This window comes from Chiloscyllium punctatum, chromosome 22 (genome assembly GCF_047496795.1).
Source record: "Chiloscyllium punctatum isolate Juve2018m chromosome 22, sChiPun1.3, whole genome shotgun sequence".
In the NCBI taxonomy this organism is placed as follows: domain Eukaryota; kingdom Metazoa; phylum Chordata; class Chondrichthyes; order Orectolobiformes; family Hemiscylliidae; genus Chiloscyllium; species Chiloscyllium punctatum.
Window position 1 is genome coordinate 89,751,306 of NC_092760.1, and position 20,004 is coordinate 89,771,309.

Here is a 20,004-nt window from a genome sequence, read left to right on the forward strand (position 1 = left end):
CTCCTGGCCCAGAAGTAAGGACTCTACCACTGCACCACAAGAGTTACTATAAAGCTATTGTTGCTCATGGTTCAAAATATCACACACTTGAACAGAAAATCAGACACTGGCTTGGCACAATTATTTTGTCCTGTTCCTGTGTTGATGATGTGTTGAAGGTGGGGCAGTGCCCGGAGACAGAATGGAATAGTTGATTCGCAATTGGAATCTTCATATTGGACAGGACGGCAAATGGAAACCAGCCGCAGCAGCACATTCTAAGCTGCACTGCAGCCTGAATATCACCATCAACTTGTCGAGAGCAGCAGCCAATCTGTGCTGGAAGCCATTGCAGAGTTCATGACCTGGTTGCTCAAAGACAGAGCTGAAGGAGGGCACACAGAGGAAACCAATTCAACTGAAAGAAAGAGCCACAAAGAGGAGGAGGAAATGCAGCTCTTTAGCCTTGAACCGGATATAAAATGGGATCTCCTGGGTGAAAGTGCAGGGGAAGAATTGCTTTAATTCACCGACCTGCCCTGACCCCTTAGCCTGACCTGTGCCCCTTTAACTCTGTATTCTCTCAGCAGCAAAGCAGTTAGCAGAACACACTCTGACAGAGCGAGAGGCGGACATGTTGTGCCTGTGAGAAGGGAAGCGGCCTGACGTGATGTGAAACAATGGTTGTTTTAGAAGGATTGGAAGATTCTGTCAGCCAAAGGGGTTTAAAGGGCACAGAATGCTTTTGCCTTTCGTCAGTACAGTCTGAACCCAATCAAGGTAAAGCAGGATGGTAAGTGTTTTAAGTTAAAATCACATTTGATCAGCAATGGTGCTGAGCTACTGCAGAGATTCGAGTTCATAAATGTTAGCATCTGAATGCATTTCAGTGCTGCACATATGAGTAAAAATAGCCTTCCTTCACCACTACTGAAACTGTTGGACAAGTACCTCATGGTATTTGAAATAACTCCACAGATGCTGCTTTGAAAGCTTGTACTTCCAAATAAACCTGTTGAACCATAACCTGGTGTGGTGTGACTTCTAACTCCTGTTTATATCTGTCAGCCAGGGCTCCCTGGTTGGGCCAAGTTAACAGCCCTAATCAGGGAACTCAGATTCTATGCGATCTACCTGGTTGACCTTGTTATAATCACAAGAGTACTAGAATATAGAACAGTACAGGCCCTATGGCCCTTGATGTTTGCAGATGTTTTATCCTCCTCTAAGATCCGACTAACCTACATACCCTTCATTGTGCTAACTTCCATGGGCCTATCCAAGAGTCGCTTAAATGTCCCTAAAGTGTCTGACTCTACCACCACTGCTGGCATTGCATTCCACACACCCACCATTCCCTGTGTGAAGAACCTACCTCTCCCTTAACCCTCCTCCAATCACCTTAAAATTACACTCTCTCGTGATAGACATTTCCAACCTGGGAAACAGTCTCTGGCTACCCACTCCATCTCTGCCTCTCATCATCTTGTACGCCTCTATCAAGTCACCTCGCATCCTTCTTCATTCCAATGAGGAAAGCACCAGCTCCCTCAACCTTTTAATGTAGTAATAGACTTTATAAAACCTTTTAAGGTAATCACAACAGTGTTTGAAATATAGTTGGATTTCCAGAAGGTGTTTGATAAGGCACCACACATCTGAATCTGTAGTAAGATAGGAGCCCCTGGTGTTGGGAGTAAATGGATAGAGGATTTCCTAACAAATAGAAGACACAGAGTTAGGATATAGAGAGCATTTTCAGCATGGCAACCTAAACTAGTGCTTGCCGCAGGGATCAGTATTGGGGTCATAATTGTTTACAGTATATACTAGTAACTTGAATGAAGCAAGTGAACGTACTGTAGCCAGGTTTGAGGATAACTTGGAAATAGTGGGAAGATGAGGATGACACAAGAGTCTGCAGAGGGATACAGACCGGGTTAGCTGAATGGGCAAAATTGTGGCAGATGGAATATAATGTGGGAAAGTGTGAGGTTATACACTTTAGTAGGAAGAATAAAGGAGCTGAATATTACTTAAATAGAGAAAGAGTGCAGAAAGCTACAGAAGAGAGATTTGGGAGTCCTTGTGTATAAATCCAAGTTCAGATGGTAATTGGGAAGGCAAGTGGAATGTTGATCATTACTTGAGAGGGAATGGTATATAAAGTAAGGTGGTTTTGCTCAAACTATACAAGGCACTAGTGAGACCACAGCTGGAATAATGCGAACAATTTGGGTTCCCTGTGTAAGGAAAGATACACTACTATTGGAGACAGTCCAGAGAAGGTTCATCTGGCTGATCCCAGGTATGGAGGGACTGTCTTATGAGGAGAGGTTGAGTAGATTGGGTCTGTACTCGGAGTTTAGAAGAACGAGAGGTGACTTTATTGAAGCAGACAGGATTCTTAGAGAGCTCGACAGGATAGTTGGTGAGAGGTTGTTTCTCCTGCAGGAGACTCCATGACTAGAGGGTATAATCTCAGAATGAGAGGTCACCCATTTAAAACAGAGATGAGGAGGAATTTCTTCTCTCAGAGGGAAGTGAATCTATGGAATCCTTTACCACAGAGGGCTATTGAGGCTGGGTATTTAAGTATATTCAAGGCTGAGACAGGCAACTTTTTAATCAGTAAGGGAATCATGGGTTATAGGGAAAAGACAGCAAAATGGAGTGGAGGATGATCAGATTAGGCACAATCCCGTTGAATGGTGGAGTGAACTCAATGGGCTGAATAATCTGCTTCAGTTCCTATGTCTATTGGTCTTTTGGGCTGATCATTTGGACTATAAAGAAATATTGGGTTTGGAATTGAAATTGATGCTTTTATTATATTTACCCTAACTTAGGGCTATAGTTTAATCTTCTTAAAAGCAACAGAATAGGTCACATTTCTCGAACCCATTTCAGGATTTAATGATATTCCAAAGAGCTTTTCAGTCAGCGGAGTTGAGCCACCTTTGTAATCCTTCGCCTCCAGGTAATTTTTCAGACAGGAACCTCCCCAGGTCTCTTTGAAATCATGCCGTGGGACTTCACTATTCACCTGAGAGCAATTGGAGCCTTATTTCACATCTGTTCTGAATTGCAGGTTTTAGTCAGTATTAGTAGAATTTCATTGATGTAGAGATCAGCTGAATATGTTCAAATTTCCTTCAGTGTGGAATGCAGGAGTAGTGAATGTTAGTTAATGCAGAGGGGCCACTTGTCATTTTTCAGATAAGAACATTGGGGGAGGTCAGTTCTCCTGGCCTCATGTCTTACCGTGGTGTTTCTGACTGACAGTGTCTGTCTGCAGCTCCCCACCACATCTGTTCAATTCTCCTGAACGAAAAATGCCTCTTTTTTGTGGTAGCTCCCCCACATTCAGCACTAGGTTGTAAAACTGCAACAAACCTCAACGATATATCGTCCGTGATCAGAGCCATGTGATCGAGCCTTAAGCATGATCAAGGAACCTGAACATTGCTTCCAAACTGCCAATGATGTAAGAAATAGGAAGTAGAAATCCCACCCTTCAAGCCTGCGCTGTCACAGATTGAGATTTTGGCTAACATTCTACTATGGCATCATTCTACCGAACCATCCCTGTCACCCTTTCTGTTTTTAATATCTATTGATCTGTCTTGAATGTAGTTAATGTCAGAACCTACCCCTAGGGGATAGGGAATTCCAAAGATTCACTTCTCTGTCAGTGAAGCAATTCCTCCTCATGTCCATTCTAAATGGCCTGCTCCATATCCTGCGACTCTTGGATCTAGAGCCATCCACCAAAGGGAAACATTGCTTTCTGCCTCTACCCTATTGGGTCCTGTCAGAATCTGGGATGTGAGATTGCTTCTCATTTTTCTTAACTCCAGCGCAGAAAGGTTCAGTCTATTTGACCATTCCCCACAGGACGATTCTTCCAGCCCAGCAATTCGTTTGGTGAGTCATTGCCCTCTCTCTCTGGCAACAATATCTCTCCTTGTGTAAGGAGACCAAAACTGCACCAAATGCCCCAGTGACTTCACCGTGGCTCGATCTGATTGCAGACTCAGATACGTTTGTGATGTAGACCAACATGCCTTTGTCTTGTTAATTGCTGCTGTACCTGCATAGTGACTTTCAGTGACTCATGAACCAAATGTACTCAATCCCTTTGGGGTTCAAAACTTCCCAGCCTCTCACCTTTCTAAGAAATAATCTGTATTTTTGTTTGCTTGAAAAAAGTGGATAACTTCACATTTCACCCCATTGCTTTCCCATGGCCAAATTTTGGGTCATTCACGTAGCCCCTCAAAATCCTTTGCATCTCTTCCCAACCTTTACATCTAATTGTGTATCATTTGCAAATTTGGGAGTATTACACACAACCCTGAAATCAATTGAATTGGTTCAATTCCTGCAGTGGCTGAGGTTAACATGAAGGACAATCGTTCTCAACCTCTCTCCTCTACCCTGAGATCCTCAGGTTAATCCACCATCAGCTGTCTCTCCCTCTATAATCAGACAGAAACCCTCTGGGCCAGTAAGACTATAGTGATTTTACCTTTCAATCATTGATATAAATTATGAACAGTCTGAATCCAAGATACTGATCCCATTAGTCACTGCCTGCCAACCTGATAATGACTCATTGATTCCTACTGTCTGCCTGTTAACCAGTTGTCAATTCAGAATAGCATCCCTACAGTGTGGAAACAGGCCATTTGGCCCAACAAGTCCACACTGACTCTCTGTTCCATTTTCCTTAATCCTGCATTTCCCATGGCTAATCCATCAAGCCTGCATATCACTATGGGCAATTTAGCATGGCCAATCCATAGCACTTGCATATCTTTGGACTGTGGGAGGAAGCCAGAGCATCCGAAGGAAACCCACGCAGACACGGGGAGAACGTGCAAACTCCACACAGTCGCTCGAGGCTGAAATTGAGCCTGGATCCCTGGCGCTGGGAGGCGACAGTGCTAACCACTGAGCTACCTTGTTGCCCCTGATCATGCCAGCAGACATACAGAAGGTATTTCCCAGTCTTTAGCAACTGGCAATGGATAGATGGAATGTTGAGGAGATGAATGCCTCCATAATGAGGCCAATCTGTGATTAATAAGGGAAGGAGACTGGAAAGGAAATTGTCAAAGCAAACCTGGATATTAACACTGTCTTGGAAGTTGATCATTCCAATGTTTTTCCTATACACCACTCTCCATGAATTGAACATATCCCAAACTCTGCTGCCTTTTCTCCAGAAACTAGGAACAGAAGTAGGCCATTCAGCCCTTTGAGCCTGTTCTGCACTTCAATAAAATCTTGCTGATCCTCTATCTCAATGTCATATTCCTGATTTCTCCTCATACCTCTCAATGTCTTTAAGCTCTAAACATTTATCTGTCTCTTTGTTGAATATAATCAGTGACTTGGTCTACATGGTGGTCTTGGTGGAGAATTCTACAACTTCACCAACCTCAAAGTGAATCATCTTTTCTTCATTTGTGGGACACATTGGCAAATGAAGGAAGAGGTGAAGAATGGGATTGCTGTGGGCAGCAAATCATGCAATGACACTTCCAAGAGTATATCCAAGGAGAGTTCCAATCCAAAGGTGTTTGTAAGCGTATTCCCCCAGAACAGGTTAATGTGCTGATGGGAAGGGAGGAGTAGAGGAGGAAGAGGAGGTAGCAGTGAAATTAGAAGATGGATAGATGTTTAGTTTATTTTGTTTCAGAGGACACAAGGAGAAGGGATCCATAACAACAGATTGATCTACCCAGCTGCTTCAACTGGAACATGTAAATGAAGCCAAATTCATATCTGGTGAAAAACGAAAGGGAGATCTGGCTGCCTCTGTTCAAGAGCCTGAGAAATAAGCAGGTCAAGGTTATTTATAGTGATGTTCTGAGCTCAGTGTGGGTGGTAGAGCTTGAGGGTCTGGAAGATTAGGCTGACAGACTTTTGGAGAGAGTGAATTTAGTTGTGTCTAGGGCCTTCACAAAAGTTTTCTGCAAAAGGAAGAGAACTGAAGATTTTGCTATTTCACTCATGATAATACAGCAGCCTTGAATATGGAACAAATATTTGGGAATATTCTCAATGTCAGTCAGTCAAGTATTTCTCCTCTCTCTTACTCTCTCGCGCTCTCTCTCTCTCACTGTCTCATTCTCTCACTCTCATTCTCTCTCTCTTGCACTCTCATTCTCGTTCTCTCTTGTGCTCTCCCTCTCTCTCTCTTTCTCTCTCTCTCTCACTCTCTCTCTCTGTTTCACTCTCTGTCCCTCTCTCTCTCTCTCTCTCTCTCTCAAGCATGAGACCAATTACTTAGTGCCTTTCATCTTAGAAACAGCTATCTCAAGTTGCTTCACAAGAGCAGAATTGGACAGTGATGGAGATGCTGGGCCAAGGAGGAGGTGTTAGGAATAGGTTGTGTGACCACTCTTATATCCCAGCTGGCTCATGCTGCAAAACAGGCATTTGGCATGGACAGACCCAGTCCCCAGTGGGTGGATGAGCTAACCAGAAAATGTTAAGAGCTCAGTCATAAAGCTGAATTCTTCATAGGGTGTTAGCGATGGATTGAGCTCGAGAGATCAGTGTGGATGACAGAGCTGAAGCAATGGGCTGCCAACGAGGTTGTTGGCGATGATGACTGATAGCACAACAGTGATACTCAGGACCTACTTTTGCTCTAGATTGTTATGGCTCAGTAGACAATGGCCTCACCTTTGGGATTGGGATTTGATTCCTCTAAACTCACACTGGACTCCTCCAGCCTATTAACTCAGTGACCCACTGAATTTCTGGGGAGCTGGGTTTGAATCCCACTTTGGCAGATAATGGGGTTTGAATTTAATAAAAGTCTAGGATTCATGGTGTAATGACAACCACAAAACTTTTGTCAACTGTAAGTGAAAACCCATCTGCTTCACCAATGTCCTTCAAGGAAGGAAATCTGCCATCCTTACCTGGTCTGGCCTATATGTGACTCCAGACCCACAGCAATGTGGCTACCTCTTAACTGCCTCTGGCAATTAGGGAGGGGCAGTAAATGCTGGCCTGACCAGTGATGCCCATATCTCATGAATGAATAATTAAAAAGATAGTGCCACTTTGCCATGCTGAACTCTTGCACGTGCCGAGTGCCCTCCATCCAGCTTGGTTAGACACCATGGTCACAAACTCCAGAATCACTTCCCGACATCCTTTTGCCTCACTCTTCTCTCTCCTTCCTTCAGACTCCATGAAAACAAGCCTCTTTCACCAAATGTGTGCTTGCCTATCTAATGCTGCCTTCTTTGGGTTAGTGTTAACATATGTCCGATTACATTCCTTTGAAGTCATAGAATTATACAGTACATCAGAGGCCTTTCAGCCCATCAAATCTGCACTGATAAAAAACTAAACCTAGACTTGTCCCATCTTCCAGCACTTAGCCCAACCTCATGAAAGTTATTTCATTTCAAATGTTTGGCTTAATGCTTTTTAAATTGCCTTGGAACTTTTTTTTTAGATTAGATTAGATTACTTACAGTGTGGAAACAGGCCCTTCGGCCTAACAAGTCCACACCGCCCCGCCGAAGCGCAACCCACCCATACCCCTACATCTACCCCTTACCTAACACTACGGGCAATTTAGCATGGCCAATTCACCTGACCTGCACATCTTTGGAGTGTGGGAGGAAACTGGAGCACCCGGGGGAAACCCACGCAGACACGGGGAGAATGTGCAAACTCCACACAGAGAGTCGCCTGAGGCGGGAATTGAACCCAGGTCTCTGGTGCTGTGAGGCAGCAGTGCTAACCACTGTGCCACCGTGCCGCCCAATGTTTGTTAATGTTTCTATACATATATTCAAGTTCTAACTGTTAACAATAAGTATACATTGAGAATCATTCTGTGCTGGTGTTAGCTGTCGCTGAAAAGTACGATTCTTGCCTCTGATTTCAAAATCTTATTTCTGGGTGCAAGATTCACTTCAGACATGGGAGCTGATAATTCCCCATTCTAAATTCTCCTGACTGTGCCACAAGCGAGTTACATTTGTTTTAATCACATGTTTCCTTTGTACCTTCCTGTAAACATTTTTACAGTCCATTTTTATGCTTGAGTAGGCTGCATTCATATTCCATTCTCACTTTCCTTATCAGTTTCTTGGTCGTCCTTTATTGTATTCTATAATCCTCCAACTCCTCAGAATTACTGCTATTTCTGGCAACTTTATAAGGTTTTTTTCTTTTAAGATTATACAATCCTGAACTTGCTTTGTTAGCAACCATTGGCTGCCTTTTTTTTTCGAGCTTTTGTACCTTGAAGGGATGTACATTTGGTGAAGGTCATGTAAGAATTTTCAATTGGTGATCATTTGACTGTGTATAATCATGCTTTTTAATATATTGTCCCAGTCCACCTTGGCCAATTTGTCCTCAGTGCTTTCAAAATTTCCCTTACTCAGATTGCATTCAATGCCCTTGCTTCAGATTGAACTGCCTCATTTTTAAACACAATCTAACATTTTATCACATTGTTGTCACTCATTCCGAAGTGTTCTTTTACAACAAAATTGGTAATTGTCCTCTTTCATTACATAACACTCAATCTAAAACAGCATGTACTTGAGTTGGTTCCTCAACGCTGCTCTAGAAAACCAGTCCAGATACATTCCAGAAACACGTCCTCCCCAGTTCTCGTGCTCAGTTGGTTTTTCCGGTCTCCATACAGTTTGAAGGGATATTCTGCCTCTTCATAAACTATTGGCTTGATCTTCCACTTTTGGCAAAGTTTCAATTTGTTCAGTTTCTTTTCAGAGTTTCTCTCAGTGAGATCTCTCACCATATCTTACCAAATGTGCCTCACTAACTCCTTACCTTGCCCATATAGTGTTCTATTTGCCTCATTTCTAGCCCTACCCTACTACTCTCATTCCTGGGGGAACTCACCACGCAGCAGATATCTGTCAAATGACAAACATCCCTGGTGCCCATGCCATCTTTAACGGGACACTGTGCACCCAGACCAGCACTGGGATTCTGAAGCTTCTCTGCTTGGTCCAGTCAGGACATGTCGGAGGAAGGGTCAATGGGGCCATGATTCTCTGAGAGGGGCCTGGAGTTCCTAGTGGACAGGGAGATGGAGGGAATGACATCAGACCCTGGCAGACTGCTCTGAGGTCACCACCCAGGGCAGTCTGCTCTGCCAGGGTAAGTGTCACACTCATCTCGGTTTATCACTGTCAATGTACCAATCTCCCATCATGACCCAAACCTGATCATGTACAAAACCTTCTCTGATTCGGTCTCACTCCCCAAACCCAGCCCCCCCACCCCCCAACACAGCATTAACCTTATTGCCTCTCCTACATCACTAACCCGCAGCCAGCTTGCTGTCCATGCAATGTGCTTGCTGTGTGAGCTGAGGGCACATGGACAGGGTGGGAGATTGATGTAGCTAACTGCCCTACGGTAAGATTCACAACACCCCCCCCTCCCCCTACCCCACCTCATGGGATTGAGGACTGCTGCCCGACAAGGCAAGCTGCTGGTTTGTGCGACTGTGCTAATTGGCACAGTGAGGTAAGACAAGGTAGGAATGCTGTGGTCCTCAGTGAGGCTGTACTGAGAGAGTGAGTGAGCATCTGGGAAACACAGCCTGGTGCAGTCTGTGAGCTGGGGGTCCTGTCCCTTTGCACACATTGTCCTTGTTCCAGCTTCTCATTGTTAGCTGTCAGTGCTCCCTGCAATGCAGCTCCATTCTTCCTGCAAGTGGATTGGAGAGGATCATGAAGATCCTGAGGGATTGGGAAACATTGGCGGGTAGTGTGCTGAGATACTGGGGGTTGCTGAGTAACACTGAGGTTGCTCACAGCCAGAGGTGAGCAGGTCACCAGGATCCAGCTCAGACTGCCACTGAGAGAATTCTCGATATTGAGTTTGCTCACAGCGGGTCATGGGATAGGAAGTTAATGAGGTGAGGCCAGTTACTAAAGTCATTAACCATCAAGAATCCCCCTTAACAGGCAACTCCCTGATGCCCAGCAAGAATCTCGCCACAACACTATAACTTAGTTAAAAGTTACAGCAAGGTGGTGACAACATTGAGATAGCTCTCACTGGCCCTCTTACTCCATTCTGCCACCTTCTTTTATCACAGCCTGCATCATTCCAGCCCCTATAAAATTCTGCCTTCTGTCCTTTTAATGGTTTATGCAGGATAATGAGAACCTGGGAGCTGATAATCTGTGAACAACTATTTCCCTTGTAGATCACGGCGTTCCACAAACTGAAATAAATAAAAAAATGAGGTGGATCGTGCAATATCAGCAGATTAAGACCAGTCTGAACAAACTGCTGATACACTACAGCTGATTGAAAACAAAACTCAACAGACTCCTACATTTAGTTCAGCACTAGTGCACACTGTTTTCCTCTATTTAAGCTCACAAATTACGTTATTAATTAATTCTAATTTAGAAACAGTTTTGTTCTGTTGACCCATGGCTCACTAGGAGCTGGATTGAGATGGCCCAAAACTCATTTCCCACAGGAATCTTCCTCCCACGTTAGGGGAAAGTTTTAATCCCATTAGACTGAAGTAAATTTGAACCAATGTCATAGTTATAAATGGTTAGTCTCCAATTCAGTGCAGGATCCAGTTCCCATGTTGTAAATAACTATGCTTCATCAAACTACACGTTCCACTTTAGCTTTTATTTGCGCATTAATAAATAGACCACACTGAAATGCAACCTATCTTGTCCAGTCCTGGAACTTGTAAAGTCTGAACTGTATTGTCAGGTTATTTACAGTAAGGTCTGCTCATGAGTCAGAGAGCTTCATCCGGTACGATCCAGTCGGAAAATAAAGACTTGCGTTTGATTTCCACGACCATTGAGTATCTCGAAGGGCTTTACAGGAAATGGAGTACTTTTGAAGTGTGGCCACTTTTGTGATGTAGGAAATTCAGCAGCAGATTTGCTCAGAAGCAGCAGTGTGATTACACTGGGATAATCTGTTCTTATGATGTGCTGACCTGGACACTGGGGATAATCTCACTGCTCTCCTTCAGAAGTATATCCTGAGCTCTTTTACAACCAGCCAAATAAACAGATGGGGCATAAACACAGAGAAACCCAGCAGGTCTAGCAGCCTCTGTGGTGAGAGAATCAGAATTTACTGTTCCAATCCTATGGCTCTTCTTATAGACCCCTTTGCAGTCTGGAGAGTCATCTCAGAGTTAAAATATTATCACTGCTTTCTCTCTACAGATGCTGCCAGACCTGCTGAGTTTCTCCAGCATTCTCTGATTGTTTCAGACTTCCAGTGTCTGTGGAATTGTTCTTTTATTAAAGCAGATGGGACCTCTGTTTAACTACTTAATCAAAAGAGGCAGCACCTCTGATAGTACAGCACTTCACTGCATTTGACAGCTGTGAATTTTATTAAAAATCTTATCCACAGGATGTGGGTATCACTGGCCAGGCCAGCATCTCGTGCCCATTGCAGAGGGCAGTTAAGAATCAGCCATATCGCTGTGGGTCTGGAGTCACATGTAGGCCAAACCAGGTAACAGCAGTACTTCCCTTTCCTGAAGGACATTCATGAGCCAGATGGGCTTTTCTGACCATGGTTACATGGTCATCATTAGATTCTTCATTGCAGATTTTTATTGGGTTCAAAGTCTACCATCTGCCATTGCAGGATTTGAACCCAGGTCCTCAGAACTTTACCTGAGGGTTGGAGGTGAAAGGGCCCTGGATGAATTGTTTAACAATAACACCATAAGGCCACCACCTCCTTATAAACTTGGTGCTCAGAATCTGCAGTGGGACTGCTTGAGTGCGACTAACTGAGACCATTTTAAATTTTCTTAATTCTTTCGGATGTGGTTGTCATCGGAAAGGCCATTATTTATTGTCCTTGAACCGAACGTCTCACAGACCAATCCAGAGGGGAGTCAACCACATTGTTGTGGGTTTGAATTCACAAATAGGCTAGTCCAGGGAAGGACAGCAGAACTGCTTCCCTGAGACCATCACATTGGTTTTCATAACAATTTGTGCTCATTGTTACAGTCACGATAACTCAGACTAACTTTATATTCCAGATTTATGAACTGAATTTCCATTCTTCCAGCTGATACAGCTTTGGGATTTGATCCAAGGTCCACAAAGCATTATCCTGGATCGTTAGGTGAGAAGTCAGTGAAATTCCCACAATACCACCATCTTGCTCCAACTAACACATAATGAGTTATTCAATAATGGACTTTACTCCTGGTGATACAAGTGGCTCTGCAACCAGTTGCCACCAATTCCAGTGACTTCCAAAAGAATAATGATATGAGTGTGAGACTTATCTGCAAGATTAGTGTTATGTTCTACCAGCACTCCTGACAATGGAAGTGCAGGGAACACATGAGCTACATCACAATTGAGATGCTGGGCCTAAAGCATTCACATTTTTATCATGATTACTTTGGTGCACTTGAACCATTGTATCAGAGAATGTAAGATCCATTACAATTGTAATGAGGTCAGTTGGATGGACTTCATAGAATGTACATTTCCTGTTTGGGGCTGTTATTCTGGTCCAATCAGGGAGCCCTAACTGACAGATATTAACAGGAGTATCAGAGGTTCTGTTTACACTGAAAGTTGGCTCCGAGGGAGCTGGATCAGTATCTCGATCTCTCCAGGTGTAAATAAAGCGTGACTTGGTGATAGGGTACTGGCCTCTGCAGAGTTATTCAGAGATCAAACCACATTATCACGGGTTTGAACATTTGAATTTGCTTTGTAAGTGCCGTGAAATCAAAACTGCAGTGTGTGAAGAAAGACAATGAAGCTGTCAGATTATAAAGCCCAGTGGTTTGCTAACAGTCTGTCGCCAAATCAAACCATTACTCTTGCCCAATATGGTTCCATATCTGTAATGGTCTCCAGCCCTAGAACTATCAGAGATAGGTCTCCAGTTCTGGCCTTGTGCAGATTTCCTGATTTTACTTACACCTCCCTTACTAACACAGGAATTTACCTCTAAACATCTTCGCCTCATTGCCCTCTTTTGGATTATTTGAGCTGTTATTTTTCACCAAAGCATTTCAGCACCTCACCTCTCTTCATGTGGAACTGTGAAAAAAGTTTCTGAGGCCAGTGCTATGAGGCAATGACTAGATTACATTACAGTGTGGAAACAGGCCCTTCAGCCCAACAAGTCCACACCAACCCACCAAAGCGCAACCCACCCATACCCCTACATTTACCCCTTACCTAACACCACGGGCAATTTAGCATGGCCAATTCACCTGACCTGCACATCTTTGGAGTGTGGGAAGAAACCGGAGGAAACCCACGCAGACACGGGGAGGATGCGCAAACTCCACACAGTCAGTCGCCTGAGGCGGGAATTGAACCGGAGTCTCTAGCACTGTGAGGCAGCAGTGCTAACCACTGTGCCACCGTGCCGCCCATAACTATATTCCAGGAACTATACAAATGCAAGTTGTTCTATACGATTGCAATCCAACACCAATACAGCAAGTTCTAAACTGTTCTTTGACGTACTGTAGCAAGCCAAGACAGTTGTAACAGATAGACTAGCTGGGGTTGGGCAATTAGTGACAGCCTGGCCAGAAATATGGCAGCCCTGAGAATGTCTTTCTTTAAAATAAATGGTGGACCTTCTGCAGATGTACACACAGATTGGGATCTGATGTTTTTAGATGGAGTCTGGGAGAACAGTCCAGCCGTGAATGTGGGAGAGCTGTCAACACCCAAGCAGTGTTAAAAAAGCAGTTTGTGATTGTCTCTATTCATTTTGTGTGCATTTAGTTTAATCTTACTTTCTGTAATACATTTGATTTGATTTGTCTGAAGTATAAGAAAACTGTTGTCTTATGTGCTTTACAGGCAGATCGTACTGTACAGTGCAGCGGGATAACAGAACAGACTGCAGAATGTGGAGGTTACAGCCACAGAGAAGGTGCAGGGAGATCAGAATTACATTTGAGGGGTCCATTCAAAAGTCTGATAAAAGCGGGGAAGAAGCTGTTCTTAAATCTGTTCTTCCTTGTACACAAACGTTTGTATCTTCTACCCGACAGAAGACTGTGGAAGAAAGTATAACTGGGGTGGAAGGGGGTCTTTGATTTCCCGATGGAGCGGGAATGGAATGTGTGCATTTACTGAGCTCAAATGTTTGCTGACATTTTCAATGTTAAGCAATAATTGAATCCAAAACTGGAGTTGAACACAATGGCAAATAAAAACTGACATATAGAGGAGTTATTGGAAAACCGCTTGATAAAATTTTAAATGTCATCCCAGTGTGGGATACAACTGATTTCTTCATGTGATGTACTGTGCATTAACTTAATCAATAACCTCAGTTCTAATTGGAGCAAATTCATTTAGCGTTCTGGAAGACAGGATCAGAAAAGACACATTAACCCCTGCCCTTGCATCCAGCCTCTGCTTTCTAACGAACAAGCCTTAATGCCACACCACTCATTAGTGACTACTGTCTTTGACATTGCCACATAAACAGAGATGTCAAACTGTCACCTCTGGTCATCAAATTCAGGGATGACGACAGTGTCTGTGTTCATTGAGAGTTTGGAACATAAAATATAGGACAGTAATTGTTGATTGTGATGCAGTAATATATAGACAACAAAGAGTGCTGAGGCTTGGTAAGTGTGATGATTATTAATGCAGATATTGTATGCATTATTGTTTGGAATTAGGTCAACAGGTTAAACAATTATAAGACTATTCTGTAGAAGTTGTAATTTGAATATACTTTCTGAGAGATATTACACATAAGGATATTAAGATCAAAGCAACTGCAAACCATTCTTCTCCTGTCATGCTTAATGATATCCCAAACATAACCAAGGTGGATGCAGGCCAGTAAAAAAACAGAATGCATTGTCTTATCAGATTGTTTCTGGTCTGAGTAGTAGCTTGTCCAATCTTTCTAGCAAGATGGCAATAAGACCATTAAAGTAGAGATTATTGTTAAAGTGTTTGTAACATCCTGTTCAAGTCTGTCCTAAACAGAAGTCTAGAAAGGTAGATGATGTAATAATTTACACTTTTCGATACTCTCATGCACACGTTTATTACCTAACCTCAAATTTGCCACGCACATTGGCTACAGTGTCCCACTGCATCGTGGGACTTCAGCCTCTGAATCAGGTTGTGTCCTTTATCAGAAACTTAAAACCTCGGCTGATCTTCTAGTACATTACAAAGTGGGAAGTCTGTCTTCTCAGGTGCGTGTAAGAAATAAGAAAGGAACTAAGGGTTATGGTAGAGGGCGGGCAAGTGGAACTGAGGCCACAAAGAGATCAGCCATGATCTTATTGAATGGTGGAGCAGGCTCAAAGGGCCGGATGGCCTACTCCTGCTCCTGGCTCTTATGTTCTTTTGTTAAAATCCTACAGAAACCTTGAAGGAAAAAAGACCTAATTTCTCCAGTGTCCTGGGAAAATGCTGACTCCTCAAACAACATCCCCAAGTTAGACCATGTAGTTATTACCATTCATGGTATTTCAGAGCTTGCTATGAATGCATTTGCAGCCATGTGTCTGACATTGTAATCAGAAAATACCTCATTGGATTGGCAGGAAACCACTTTATGTCATCCCGTGTCATCCAAAGGTAAATGTTATGTTTTCTTTCTTAATAAAAAATTAAACTATGAATTTGAATACTGTTATTTCAGATCATTTAACATTTATTCATCATTAGAGAAGTGGCATGTAATTTCTAATGTGGAAGGGCTGCATCAGACTGGAGTGTGCAAATTCAGAGGTCACACAACAGCAGGTTATAGTCCAACAGGTTTACTTGAAATCACAAGCTTTTGGAGCGCTGCCCCTTCATCAGGTGAATTCTGTAGTCCAGTAATTTCTGAATTGTGAAGTCAGTTTCATGTGAGCAAGAACAACATGCAGGTTTTGAATTTCTGAATAATAGTTCGTCGCTGTCAATGAGACAGAGCCATCCCAGTTACAATGTACAACACAGTTGATTCTCGATAATACATTGAATACTGACATCAAGCACTTTCCAAATGTAATTTCTTAATACAATGTAGACTGTGCCACTTTCAAAATGCAACAGTAGTGATAAGCATAAATAGCTTGGAAGTAACTTTCCCACAGAAAAATAGTTTGTTTTATCTTTTGTCAGACCACAAAACAGTGGATCCATTGGCTTATTATAGCTGCTGTCCATCTGACAACTTTTCATTGTTCTGTCATTTGAAAAGCGCTGGAGGCACACTGATGTTTCCAACATTTATGCTTTAATGTAATTCTGCACAGTGATTATAAAATTATTCTAATTTATCATTTCCTTTGTGTGCTTATACCATAATTAAAAAAAATTGCTGGCAACAGAGTTGGTAAAAAATAAATTCTGTTGTTTATGTTATATTTTCTGGGCCTATTTCCAAGCATCTGTGAGTTTATTTAAAGACTTGTTGTTCAAGAAGAGTAGTGAAAGCCTAATATCTACACATCAGCTTCTGTTGTATCTTCCAACTTGATTATTTAATATTTTGTATGACATGAAATTAATTGATTTGGTTATATGTACTGGAGAGATGCTCCCCTAAAACTTGGGGTCAATATGCAATTTATTTTAAAAACTAGACCATTACAACAATGTAAGATCATGTGAGATTGTCATTGTTCATTACATCTTGGACAAGCATGGTCTTTCTGGAAAAACTTTCCCAGCTGCGCTTCGCAAATGAGAGAAACATAGAGGATTGGAGCAGGAATAGGCCATTCGACTCCTCAAACATGGTCCGCCATTCAATGTAATCATGGCTGATCATTGAACTCAATACCCTCATCCCTCCCTCCCCCCAGATCCCTTGAACCCTTAGCCACAAGAGCGATATCTACATCCTTCTTGAAAACACAATGTTTTGGCCTAAACTGCATTCTGTGAGAATGAATTCCACAGGCTCACCACTCTCTGGGTGAGGACATTTCTCCTCACTTTTGTCCTAATCGTTTACCCCTTATCTTTAAACTATGACCCCTGGTTCTGGACTCCCTCACTACAGGGAAAATCCTTCCTGCATGTAGCCTGTCTAGTTCTGTTAGATTTTTAACTTTTCTAGCAAATCTTCATTCTTATAAACGTCAGGAAATATAATCCTAACTGACTCAATCTCTCCTCATACGTCAGTCCCACCATCCCCAGAATCAGCCTGGGAAAGCTTCACTACACTCCCTCAATAGCAGAAGCATCCTTCTTCAGATAAGGAGACCAAAACTGCGCACAATATTCCAAGGGTGGCTTTACCAGTACCCTGTATAATTAAAGTAAGCCATCCTTGTTCCTGTACTGAATCCTCTTGCTATGAAAGCCAACATCTTCTTTCCTGCCTGCTGCACCTGTACATTTACTTTCAGGATCTGGTGCATGAGGACATTCCACACTCTCAATTTACAGCCATTTAATTATGATCTGATGACCCCTAATGATTCCAGTTCATGCTCAGCAGCAGGGCTTTAGATGAGACCATTGGATCTTTTAACAGAGGAGAAGTAGACCATTCATCCACTGAGTTTACACTTCAATGGGATCATGGCTTATCTCATAATCCCCATTTCCACTGTCCTGTCTTTTCCCCATAACCCTTGATTCCCTTACTGTTTAAAAATCTATCTCATACTTGCATATATTTAATGACCCAGGCTTGTCAGCCACCTGCAGGATCGAATTCCATAAATTCACAATCCTCGGAGAAAAGGAATTAATCCTCATCACTGTCTTTGTTGGGAAACCCCTTACTCTAAGATCATGCCCTCTGACCCTAAACTCTTGCTCAAAGGGAAGCAACCCCTTTGTAACTACTCTGACAATTCCTCTGAGAATCCTGCTTTTTTCAATTAAGTCATCTCTCTATCTTCTAAACTCTAATGAATTCGACCAAATCTACACAAACTCGCAAAGTTAGGTGGAGGGACTGGTAGTGTTGAGGAAGCTAAGAGGCTACAGAAAGACTTGAAAGGCTGGAAGAGTGGGCAAAGAAGTGGCAGATAGAATACGACATCGGCAAGTGTGAGGATATGCATTTCGGTCAAAAAAAAGAGAAGCTCAGATTATTTTCTGAATGGGGAAAGGCTTCAGAAATCTGAAGCATAAAGGGACTTGGGAGTCCTAGTTCAGGATTCTCTTAAGGTTAACATGCAGTTCAGTTAGCAGTTAAGAAGGTAAATGCAACATTACCATTCATTTCAAGAGGGCTAGAATAAAAGGCCAAAGATGTATTGCTGAGGCTGTATAAGGCTCTTGTTAGCTCATAGTTTGAATATTGTGAGCAGTTTGGGCCCTGTAACACAGGAAGGATGAGCTGGCATTGAGGGGGTCCAGATGAAATTTATAAGAATGATCCCAGGCTTAAATGATGAAGGGCTTGACATATGTGGAGCGGTTGAAGACTCTAAGTCTGTACGCAATGGAGTTTAGAAGGATGAGGGAGGACCTAATTGAACCCTAGAGGATACTGAGAGGCCTGGATAGAGTGCATGTGGAAAAGATGTTTCCACTATTAGGAGAGAATAGGACCCAACACTTGACCCATACCCCTCTAAACCCTTGCTATTCATATACCCATCCAGATGCCTTTTAAATGTTGTAATTATACCACTCCCACCCCAGAGAAAAGACCTTGTCTATTTATCCCATCTATGTCCCTCATGATTCTAAAAACCTTTACAAGGCCACCCATCAGCCTCTGACGTTGTGAAACCTGTGAGCCAATGATTGAATATGGAGCAGACTTGATGGGTCAAATGGCCTCATTCTGCTCCTACATCTTATGGTCTCTCCTTGTGAGACAGACCCCCCCCCCATACTCCAGACCAGCCTCATGCACCTTTTCTGGACCAGCCTTAACATCGGTATGTCTTTCCTGAGGTAAGGAGCCCACATCGGTTCACAATATTTCAGAGTTTTACATTTCTGGTGCAGATGGGAGCAGGAGGAGGGGTGTATCATGTTTGGTTTTGGGAGTCCACCCCAGCAGCTTGTGGGGTGGAGTAGACTGGTGGCATTGCCTCAATCCCAGCATGAAAAGGCTGTTGTCTTGAACAAAATGTAGCTTATTGCTGGTTAGCCAGTTACACTAGTGAGACAGACGTTGTTGCTAAGGTGACAAGGAGATCTGTGCATACTGGTCTGCAGTCTACAACGTCACGAAATGTTCTGCCTTACCCCCACTCATGCTTCTATGAAAACATAGAAAATAGGAGCAGGAGTAGGCCATTCCACTCATTGAGCTATCTCCACCTTTCAGTGACTGACCCTCAATTTCAACTTCATACTCCTGATCTCTTCAAATATTCCATTACACATTTAGCCTCTAGAAAGCTTATTTTAACTATATTCAGTGAATTCACCTCCAAAGCTCTCTGTGGTATAGAGTTTCACTTGATCACCAGCCTCTGAGTGAAGAGATTTCTTCTCATCTCAGTGTGAAATGGCCTATTGCATATCCTGAGACCATGGTTATTTGTTCCAGATCCCTCTACCAAGGGAAACATCATCCCTACATCCAGCATAAAACATGGAACTGCTGAAAACTGAAACAAAGTCAGAAATTGCTGGAGAAACTTAGTAGGTCTGGCAGCGTCTGTAGAAAGAGAAACAAGGTTATCCTTTTGAACCCATTGACACTTCTTCGGAAGAAGATGCTGCAAGACTCGCTGAGTTTTTCCAGTGACTTCTGTTTTAGTCTCTACATCCAGCTGTCTAAGTCTGTCAGAATTTTGCACATTTGAATGAGATCCCCGTTCATTTTTCTAAACGCTAGGGAATATTGGCCAGTCTCTCATTGTATAACAATCCCAAGTCAATCCTTTCTTCAGTAAAGAGCCAAAAACTGGACAGAATTCTCCAGGTGTGGTCTCATCACCTGTCCAGATGTAGTAAAACTTCCTTACAGCTGTGCTTCAACACTCTCGTGGTAAAGGTCCTGTTTTTTTTCTGCTAACGCCTGCTCCTTGAATAATATCATCAGTTTGGG

At 42.9% G+C, this 20,004-nt stretch overlaps 1 long non-coding RNA gene across 1 annotated transcript; it reads left to right on the plus strand.

The window, feature by feature from the left end:
- Nucleotides 1-254: 254 nt before the first annotated feature.
- Nucleotides 255-15,658, plus strand: LOC140493844 (uncharacterized). The gene is made up of 2 exons (XR_011963779.1): nt 255-772; nt 13,860-15,658. It is a non-coding gene; the product is annotated as an uncharacterized lncRNA (long non-coding RNA).
- The last annotated feature ends 4,346 nt before the right edge of the window (nt 15,659-20,004 follow it).